The sequence below is a fragment of the Macrobrachium nipponense genome, chromosome 43 (genome assembly GCF_015104395.2).
Source record: "Macrobrachium nipponense isolate FS-2020 chromosome 43, ASM1510439v2, whole genome shotgun sequence".
Taxonomy (NCBI): domain Eukaryota; kingdom Metazoa; phylum Arthropoda; class Malacostraca; order Decapoda; family Palaemonidae; genus Macrobrachium; species Macrobrachium nipponense.
The window spans coordinates 32,013,868-32,026,367 of record NC_061104.1 but is presented as its reverse complement, the minus strand read 5'-3'; positions in this window follow the sequence as shown (position 1 = coordinate 32,026,367).

The window sequence follows — 12,500 nt, the reverse complement described above, 5'->3', positions numbered from 1 at the left end:
TATATAGATATATATATATATATAGATATATATGCATTTATATATATATATATATATCTATATATATATATATATCTATGTATATATAAATATAGATATATATGCATTTATATATATATATATATATATATATATATATATATATATATATATATTTATATATACGCAGGAAAGTTGGGCACCTGGAACGCAGTAGGTTCAATATAAAAAGGATGGAGAAAAGCCAGCGTAGCATCATATATTTATTGTCCAAATTTTCGAGACTTTGGGTCTCATCATCAGGGCTGTAAAATATACAAAATATACAAATTAAAATAAGACTCAGCATTAATATCAATAAAAATGGAACAACATAAAAGTTAAATATAATAATTTAAAAAATACGAACTAAATTATTAATATATAAAAAAAAAATTTAAAAGTGAAGAATGCTTAAGTTAAGTCGTTAATTTCTCTATGGAGTTAAAAAAACTGAATGACGTTCTCTGGTTTGGAAAGGAGGACGTCAACTATGCTATAAACAAAACTGTGGAAGAAGTCTGACCATTTAATGGGGGCACAAGCTGTTTAATTGTCAACGATTCCAAAATAGAGTGAGAACAGTCTTTGGGCGCTTGGGTGACAATGCGGAAATCCTTATATGAAAATGATGTTCTCGTATGTTAGAGAATTCTTTTGTTTTCAAAGTACATCCCGTACGGTGACTGACTGAGATGAGAATCGATTCTGACTTTGAGCAATCTTTTGGTGGCTCCCACGTATTTCCCGATTTTACATTTCGGGCAAGTAAAGCAATATACCACCAAAGATCGCATCAAAGACGGAAGTTTATTTTTGTGGGAGAACAAAAAACCCAGAATTTTAGGATTTTTCGCTATTACCTGGAGATTCACTGCCGGAAAAGTTTTCTGAATTACTTTTTGTATTTGCACCTTAAATGCGTTGGTCTGAATGAAAGGTAAAGAGGCATACATTAATAATTTAGGCACGTCCGGTACAAGTTGACGGGCGGCTGAAAATTTATCATTTAGAAGTTATTAACATATTTAAATTTTAGAATAAGGCTGGAGGATACGAATTGTTTTAAAAAAAAACTGGAGTAAAAAAATTGGATCGCTATGATAGTTATGCCAGCTGGAAGATAACGTATATGCACGGGGTAATAGCGTGGAAATACTACTTAATTTAAATGTTACGGAACAAAACTGTTTTAGAAGTTAGTACCTTGACCTGTGAACGTCGTTTTTCTGAAGACGCTCGTATTAAAACCATGTTCTGTCCTAGTAGTTATGCTCACCGTGCGGGATGTACTTTGAAAACAAAAGAATTCTCTAACATACGAGAACATTGTAATAAATGTGAAACATCATTTTCATCATTTTCATATAAGGATTTCCGCATTGTCACCCAAGTGCCCAATGACTATTCTCTCTGTTTTGGAGTCGTTGACAATTAAACAGCTTGTGCCCCCATTAAATGGTCAGCCTCGTACACAGTTTTATTTATAGCATAGTTGACGTCCTGCTTTCCAAACCAGAGAACGTACTTAGTTATTTAACTCCATAGAGATAGGCACTAACTTAAGCATCTTCACTTTTTAATTCTTTATTTTATTCTTTTCATTTTAGTTAATTTTCTAAATTATTATATTTTAACTTTTATGTGTTGTTCCATTTTTATTGATATTAATACTGAGTATTATTTTAATTTGTATTTTTTTTATATTTTACAGCCCTGATGATGAGACCCCAAAGTCTTGAAAATTTGGATAATTAATATATGATGCTACGCTGGCTTTTCTCCATCCTTTATATATATATATATATATATATATATATATATATATATATATATATATATATATATATATATATATAGTATAGGAATGAGAGGATAAACAAGCTTTATAACGCAATGTCAAAATGCAATAGTATCAGGAAATAAACCTAAACGTAGAATTCTTTTCTTTTACTCCACTCAAAGATTAAGATTTAGATAACTTGCAAAGCCAATCAAAATATAAGGGGAGAGAGAGAGAGAGAGAGAGAGAGAGAGAGAGAGAGAGAGAGAGAGAGAGAGAGAGAGAGAGAGAGATGAAAACCTATCCATAACCTTCAAAGTTAACTAGACAGGAGAATTGCAGATCTATTTTTCTTCACCTAGAGTTTGTAGTTAGTTAACTTACTCGAAACGAAGTTTGTCTCCGAGAATAGAAAGGAGAGATGCTAAGGGCCCTGTTATGTGGATGCTGCCGTTGCCATGGTGATGAACATACACCAGCGGGGATGCCTGGAAAAGACACTTGTAATAATAGCCACAAGACATCTGAATTCTTGAAGGTTCTCACAGTGTTTCGCTTACTCGGGGAGTAAGCCTACTAACTACTTTGTTGTTGTTGCTGTTGTTCTTGTTGGGGGGGTAGGGAAGCCCTATGGAAAAGTATTAAAAAATTTTGAAAAAGGTGTTTCGCGTTCAGTTAAAGATACGAGAATTTTAGGATAGGATACTTATGATTTATTTATTAGACTGAAAACGTAAAAAATATATATATAATAAGCATGTTAAACTGTACATAGAAATTATTTCTAATAAAATAAAGCTGTTTATTTTCATTTTCGTTGGTGAAACAGCGTTCTGTTTTAATGTAGATTTCATCACGGGCCCTGAGTAAGCTGGAGGTCGGATAACACCTTGATTTTATGAACATCACTACAAGCCTGAATCCAAATGGAAAATGAAATAAGAAGCTTTCACTTTCCACAACAGGATTCAAACAAAAGCTCCTGAGGTTCAGACGACGCCGCACGAACATACAATGCTACGAGAACTATACCTCAGGCAGTGCACATACACACACACAGATATGCATACATACCACATACATATATATATATAATCTATATATATATATATATATATATATAATATATTATATATCACATTTATTATTTTATAATTTACATAGTATATAGTATATATATATATATATATATATATATATATATATATATATATATATATATATATATATATATATATATATATATATATATTTGCGTGTGAGCATGTATATATATAATATATATATATATATATATATATTATATAATATATAATATATATATATATTTATATATATATATATATATATATTAATATTAGTGTATACAATGAAAAATATCCAGAAACAATCTACACATTTTTAAGAGGAATGTTTTTTTTATGAAAGAATAAAAAGGCTTAATCTTGCAACGAATGGCTTATAACTACTAAGTCAACCGACTTATGCATATAAAGCAATAACAACGAAAAAATTTTGAGAATAATGATAACTATAACAAAATCATTAGGAGAAATGGCACAAATGGAGGTATGATAAGGGTAACATTATCTCTGCCATGGGAGTTTGTAAACTGGATCCTTTCCTATGAGTTTGCCATGGGTAGAAATAGAAACCGAAACTTAACGCACCAGGAAAATAAATAGTACTTACGTCAGCAACGGACACCTTCATGAGTGGCCTGGACTGTGACATGCTCGCTTCCTTGTATCACCAATCTCAAGTTTCTTTGCTCCTTTTTCTTGGAGTTGTATGCTTGCTTTCTCTTCCAACTAGATGTCACGTGACCCAGAACTGGAAATAGAATACCTAAGAAAGAGAAGGAAAGGCATTATTTATTTTGCTGAGTTTTTATTTTCTGTCATTTTTCATCATTCACCTTAAATAAATAATATGTAACCTAGAAACAGAGCGAAATAACAATGGGGAAAAAGAAAGAAACTCGCTACACTTTTGCTTTTGCTGCTTTCGCGGAAGAGGCCTGTGGCACTGTGACCACGCAACCACCTTACTAGGCTCTACTGGAAGGGCTTCTTTCACGCCCCGCCCACCAGCTGCAAGCGTGGGAAACTTGCCCTTAGGACCACGTTTGGCCTTTCAAGATTTCATGAGCGAGTGATCTTTGGAGTTGTATACTGCTTTGTAATTCGTTAGCCTTCTTTGCCTCTGCAGTGGTTCTTAGTGACGTCGGCCTTGATGGGCGAGCCTGTGTTAAGGTCAGTCTGGGATTAATAATTCGAATGTTTTATTCTCTCTTTCCTACGACGAGTCGTATTTTTTAATTTTTTGTTTTCAATCATGCGAATTTCCTCATCAGCGAAGGGCATTTATCAGCAACTGACACAACGATGAAGTTAATTAAATTTAGTTTTTCAAAATTCCACCAAAGGCCGGGAAACGTATATTTCTTACCGATTTATGACAGCGCTTACTTCAAAGCTGTGAAGGAACTCGCGCGCATGTGCTGGTCAACGTCGTTCGTAAAGTTGTCATGCGTTCACTTAATACATCCAGATAAAAATCATTTTCTCAAGGTCAAGCAATAGTAAAGTCGTCATTTCTACTCTCATAAAATTCCACTTCTCATAAAATAGAGTATTCACACTCACTGTCTTCACTCTGATGATTTAAAAGTCTTACTTTCCTTCCTGTTGTGGCTGCATCTACACCACCTTGTGCTCCAGAAAGTGGACAAAGGTTTCGAATCATACCATTTCATAAGTGAAAGATGCTGAATGGGGCTCTCACGAAAATAAGTTTGTGCTGTCACAAGGCCAACAATTCTAAGAACGACAACAGCAACAACAAGAAAAATTGCACAATAAACAAAAATTTTCCACAGGCAAAATGTCCTTCTCCCACCGTCAGCCTCACATCATCAAGTAGCATCAAAGACGAAATTAGTCCATTCCTTAGTCATTTCAGTCTCCGACTGGTAAAATTGGAAATCTACCTACAATACGTCTGTTTCATGCAGTCTTCTGATATCATTTATAAATAGCGCTGAATTTTCTCTCGTGGAGAATTTGCAACTAATGAAGCCTGCACTCATTCTTACAAAAAGGAAAAACTTATCGCTGACAATGTTGAGCACGAAAGGCCCAGAGGTTCTACTCGTTAACATCCCAGGGTCACTTGAAAGAATTTCAGTGCCTCCAGCGATGCCGAGGAAGGTAAGATGGAGATTGTCTTAGGTTTCATTTTACTTATGTCAGGTGTTACGAACGAACAAGCCTCTGACCTTTCTTTCGCTTGTATTCGGTCACTTTTTTCAATTGCCAACTGATGGTGAGTTACTTCATATCTATGGTTGCCTTGGTATCTGAGCAAAATTATATACAACCATTTATTAATTTGCTTTTTTTACATTTCAAAAATAAATACTTATGGCGTGGTATGCAGAAAATCCTCCAAAGTTAAAGATCTTTTTAACGCATTCATTTGCATTGTCTTCGAAGTGAAAATATTTCTAATATTTTTTTCCGTCTCACTGACCTTCACAACAAAAAACAATCTTTGTTCAATATTTCTACCGAACTACTTGTCTTATAAATCAAGAACTTTGATTTTTTGTTTTACTTGTTTGTCATTTCGTTGTTATTTGAATAAAAAAAAGTAAAATTTTATGATAGAATTTGACCAGATTTTTATTCTATCCTTGTGCTCAAAATATTTTTTTCAGTCCTTCTTATATATTCAAACAAAGGAATAACCTCTCGAAATGTTGCCTTTATCGATAACCTCATTCATAACTTTTTTTTTCTAGTGCACGATCTATTGACCTCCAAGGGAGAAAAGTTTCCAGTCTCTACTTTTTTCGTATAAACAAGAGTATATTGTTCAACTGTTTCCGAGAAGAAGCAAGAACGTCCCAAGCAAGGAAGCGGAAGGGGGGGGCGGGGTGGGGGTGGGGTTGTTGCTCCCTTCATATCGCTTCCGGGGGAAGGAGGTGCTGACTAATCTCGTGTCTTTCGTCCATGAAATAAAAGAACCGCTGAAGTAAAGCGTCAAGATTTTCATACAATAAAAAAGAATATAAATAGAAGGAACATTATACAGTAGTTGAATGTAATATTTGTTTATTTATTCGACAAAAATTAATTGGAAGCAAATTTCCATACGACCATTTGCATGCACAAAAAAACAAGTGGGTCTATTATATATATATATATATATATATTAATATATATATATATATATATATATATATATATATATATAGTATGTGTGTGTGTGTATATATATATATATATATATAAATATTATATATATATATATATATATATATATATATATATACACATATATATAAACCGGTCAAATTCACTGTCTTTCTTCGTTTCTACTCCTTGCAATGGTTCGGATCCACCTGGGACGGAGCGACGGAACACTTTTATGTGAAAATTCATTGCCAAGGTATAGTGAATCTGATATCAGTATTTGTGAATACAATAAAAAAAGTCATGCGTGTATAAGCAACAAACATTCCTATGTAATGTACATATATGTTATATATATATATATATATATATATATATATATATATATATATGTGTGTGTGTGTGTGTGTGTGTGTGTGTGTGTGTTGTGTGTGCATGTTTGTATGCATGTATGTATATATATGATCAGTGAATAACGTTCCCCGGCCGCTGTGATCTCCGGATGCTGGTTCGAATCCTGCTACGGGCGTCAGAATTTCTTATATTCTCCTATTCTTCCATTTGAATCTTAGGCATCGTCAAGAATGCGAGAAAAGGGCATTGCGTCTATTACAATTACATATGTATCTCGTAAAAAGTGAGTAGAGAGGCTGTGTGTGATATATATATATACAATTATATATATATATGTGTGTGTGTGTGTGTGTGTGTGTGTGTTTTAATAAATATCGAAAGAGGGAGAGAGAGAGGGAGAAAGAGAGTCAATAACCCGGTTATTTAACGGTCGGGTGATCACCCATCAAAGCATGAATGAGTAGTACAAACCTCAATTCGCGAGGACAGGTCATGAGCACTTTGTGAATAGACATCGCTTGGTAATAGAACCGAAAACTTAACTCATAAGAATTGAAATTTCACGGCCAGAGTCCATCAAATTAATAATAATAGTAGCTAATGATAACCATATAATGAATTATTGAATGCATCACACAGGCATATAAAACACCTGAGAGTTGTTCCCTCTAATTGGTCACGAGCAGTTTTTATTTGTCGTACAACGTAATTTACATATTTTCAAAATGAATCTTATGCAGAACACAAGCCACGCGTTACTTGACCATATGACTGTGAAGGTGGACGGCCCTAAAGGAATCATCGTGCAAATATGGGAATCGGGCATAAAAAGGATTCCCATATTTGCACGATGATTCCTTTAGGGCCGAATTTACAAAATTCGTACAAAAATACTTTGGCGCATTAAAGGTAAAACTTATTCCTGTTAATCCACTCACAATTGGCTCCATGTTTAGATTTAAAGCTCGTTTATGGCCCCCCTTGTCCTCTGGCATGGTATACAAATATTCTCGTCCCAGATGTAGTCTGGGAACTTACGTGGGTTCTTCTCGGAGGATGATGAGGATTCGCATAGACTGCCATAAGGGAGTTAGTTTCTGTACTGGATGCTCACTACCAAATCCCGAAAAATCCAGTATACGTGAACATGGTAAAAATTGATAAGTTCCCATTAAATATGATGCTTTTAATATTGTGGATCAAACCTCTAGCCCAGATGAACTATTGATCCTCGAGAGTCTTTTCATTAAACAACTTGTGTCGTAGTTGAACAACCAGTCCATCTACACTCCCTTGTATCTTACTTAAGCCTATTGTTTTTATATACATTATTTTAGTTTTTGTTTGTCTCTTGCCAAGGCCCCGTACTCCTCAAATTTTTTAACTTTGTATTTAACTAATTTATTCATTCTTTATTTTCGTTTTAACTTTCTATCTGAACTTTTAATAAACGTATGTGCTTTTAATTTCTCTTGCTGTTTTGTCAGCTGTTAGTGTATTTTTATCTATGTGTGAAGTTTCGGTTTTCATTTTAACTAGTTTGTAAATGTTTTTTTGGACAATACTCAAATTAATTTAATTTATATTGGTCATTACTTATTATACAGACCCTGAGGATGCATTCTGTTGAGTGCGAAACGCGTCGGTTAGAATAAATTGTAATACTAACCCATGATTGTTCCTGCTGTCCCTGCTCTCTGTGCATTATATATATATATAATATATATATATATATATATATATATATATATATATATATATATATATATGTATATGTATGTATATATGTATGTATGTATACACGCGCACATACACACACACACACACACACACATATATATATATATATGTCTGTGTGTGCACGTGTTTAATTTTTGCCGTATGTTGTTTCCGGGTTTAAGAAAGGTAACGCCTAAGCCGTAGGCTTCCAGTTCTCTTCAGATTGCTAGGCCCATGCCCTTTCCTCAGCTTCAGCTAATTATATAAACACATACGTACATACATACATATATATATAGATATATAAATTATATATATATATATATATATATATATATATATATATATATATATATATATATATATATATATATATATATATATATGCATTAACTTTTTTCTTCATCTTATTTTTCTTATTATTATTATTATTGAACCTACAAGCCATCTAGATCATAGAATGCACGTGAGTGAACAGCGAAAGCAATAAGGAACGACGTCGCAATTACTCCATGAAAAATAAAAATAAATAAATAGATAAAGAAGGAAAGTCTACTCGAATGAACCCTGCCGCAAGGAAAATCAAATAAAAACAATGTGGTAAATCATATTTAATTGATCTTGAATTAAAGGATAAACTTATTGCAATTTTTGTGCCATGCGAGGAGAATATCACGAAGATTTGTGCAAAAGGAAATAAACAAAATTAATTTCGAAGGATAAATGACAAAATTTCATAGTTTCTAATGGGTCCAGATTAAGCACTATATTCTAATTTTACAAATAATATAGTTAAAGTACCTGTCAGTTAATGTTCTTGAAACAGAGGTTTTAAAAACAATTTTCATTTGCCAGAAAGTTTTTCAGAATATAAATTTTAAAATTGTTTTCAAATGCAAAAGTAATGTTAAAATCAATAATGCCCACCACAGAAACGAACAACCTGTCAATATCTTATAAAATAAAACAGCAGTAATAATTTAGAAGCTGATAGCTGCTTGCGGGGTTCATTGGCTCTCTCTCCTCATTGTCTTCGTTTTGATGAAACCTTGTACTAAGAGAAGACTAATTCTAATCTTTTGGCTAGTGTTTCGAGTGAAAACATCAATCTTTGACATGGACTTTCATTTCCAAGCGGTAATTATGCCAACATTTTGGTAGATCCTCAAAATAAAATCTAATTCCGACCAATTTTTTTTTTCTTTCTATTTTCCAAGAGCTAATATGGCCGAACCCTCTTAAGAAATACCCTGCACGGCGCCCATACCAGAGGCCCGGACGCGAAGGGCGTCGATGGCTTCCTTCCAACCACGACGGCAGGGGCTTGTGGCCAGACTTACGATCAGGAAAATCCCCCAGGATGATTCAGTATCCTGACCTAAGGCTGGGAAAAAAAAAAATTTCATACAGATTTGAATTTAAGATATATATATATATATATATATATATATATAATATATATATATATATATATATATATATCATAAATTCAAATCTGTATATATATATATATATATATGTATGTATGAATTTTCATCACATCATATTGATATTTTCATACGCATAAACATTACGATATTTCGATATCGATGTATATGTATGTGTGTATATATATATATATATATATATATATATATATATATATATATATATATATATATATATATATATATATATATATATATAATTGAAACACCTGGGTTCGATCCTGATGTGAGTCAGATATCTATTTCTGTTCCACATGTAATTGTGTGTTGATTAATTTTATACAAAACACACACACACACACACACACACACACATACATATATATATATATATATATGACTGTTAAAAATGTTCTATTACAACAGAATTCCATCTATTGAAAGGAGCCCATAAAAACACCAAAATATAGAGAAAAAACTACTATATTTCAGAGACTGCTGTCTCCCTCTTCAGGTAGATTGAATGAGAAAAACTTACATAAAGTGTGGTATTTATACCAAGAGGTCCATCCACAGGTAAGCCAATTTGGGTCACTCCCGCTGATAATCTTCCTTAAGCGTTGGTTGAATGAAAATCTTGTCAATGACATCTGAATCCCATGCTCCTTTTGAGATGTTCATTACATGCCTCTGTTTAATCAAGGCCGATTCCATCATTTGACTCTTGTACTGGCAGTTGCTGCTATAAATTATGCGTGACAAATTCCAGTTTATTCTATAGTTATGTTCATTTATATGGTTGAAAATAGCTGAATTCTGTTGTCCATACCTAACTGACTGTTTATGTTGTATTAACAGAGGCAGGTAATGAACATCTCAAAAGGAGCAAGGGATCCAGATGTCATCGACAAGTTTTTCATTCAACCAACGCTTAAGAAGATTAAAGGAAGATTATCAGTGGGAGTGACCTAAATTGGCTTACCTGTGGATGGACCTCTTGGTATAAATACCACCTTTTCTGTAAATTTTCTCATTCATCTACCTGAAGAGGGAGACAGCAGTCTCTGAAATATAGTATTTTTCTCTCTATATTTTGGTGTTTTTATGGGCTTCTTTTATTATTATTATTATTATTATTATTATTATTATTATTATTATTATATATATATATATATATATATATATATATATATATATATATATATATATATATATATATATATATATAAAGGTTTTTTGCCTTCGTGGCAAAAAACCTTTATTTTTACATAGCATCACGTTTTATATACTTCTTGATCAATTCGTATATATATATATATATATATATATATATATATATATATATATATATATATATATATATATATATATATCTTACACAGACAAACAAAGTATGAATGGAGAAAGATAGATACACATATAACAAAGACTTTCAAAGTAAAAATTTATCAAAGTTTAAATATGAAATGGTCTTTGGCATAGGGCTCATGAATTTACAGTTAAATGACTTTCTGAAGGAAACCCATTTTGCACAAAGATTTTAAAGGAGAGTTACTTCTTGTCCGGTACCAATGTGTGTTTGTGTGTGTGTGTGTGTGTGTGTGTATTCATCTGTGCAAGTTCTTATATCTTTACAAATATAAATGCTGAAGGACATCCCAAAACTGTAGGTATATTTCAAGAATAATACACATTTAGCAAAGAGTAAGTAGTCACTTTTAACGATACCTGCTGGATTTAAGTTAAAAGGTCATTTGATCTTTATGCAGAACTGAATATGGAATATCAACAATGAAGATAAATGTCGAAATATGCTTAAAGAGAAAATGAAATGTGGAAAATAAAAGTAGCATCATTCTGCCACATGAGTAAACCTTTACACCGTAAAATAAATCGATAGAACTTATGTCATCAACAGACACCTGCAAGTACAGCCTTGATTGTGCCATTTCTTTCCTGGTATTACTTAGCTTCTAACAATTTGTTCTCGTATTCACCGATTTTTCTTTTCTTTGACCGCATTTATCAGGGGCATTACGTAAAATATGCGATGAATCGGATGAATACAGTTAAAAACAACGAAAACCTTCACTGATTATAACTTCCGTCTATTAGCGATATCGGTATAGACCCTGTTCACACGAGGCGGAAACCGCAGCGGAAAACGCGGCGGATGTTCAAAAGTGGTGACCGTGAAATCATTTGACGATCTGCTTACACTGAATAAGGATGATTGTTTAGCAAATAACAAAATGCAGAATATATTCAATTGTAAATAATTATGAATACATACATCCACACACATATATGTAAACATTATATATAATATATATATATATATATATATATATATATATAATATATATATATATATGTTTACTTATATGTGTGTGGATATACGTATTCATAATTATTTATATATATATCTATATATATATATATATATATATATATATATATATATATATATATATATATATATAATATATATGTTTACTTATAGGTGTGTGGATATACGTATTCATAATTATTTGTAAATGAATATATTCTGCAAATTGTTATTTGCTAAACAATCATCCTTATTCAGTGTAAGCAAATCGTCAAATGATTTCATGGTCACTGTGAAGAATCTGGACTCATATTCTCTCAATTTTGGTAACAATCTCTTGAAAATATCGTACGCATGTTAAGTCCTCGACTTCCTATGAACCGCGCGGGTAACTCCCATAATGTGATCGGTCACCACTTTTAAAAATCCGCGCGGTTGCAGCCGCGGTAGCCGCTGCGGTTTCCGCCTTGTGCGAACAGGGTCTATACCGATATCGCAAATAGACGGAAGTTATAATCAGTGAAGGTTTTCGTTGTTTTTAACCGTATTCATCCGATTCATCGCATATTTTACGTAATGCCCCTGATAAATGCGGTCAAATAAAAGAAAAATCGGTGAATACGAGAACAAATTGTTAGAAGCTAAGTAATACTAGGAAAGAAATGGCACAA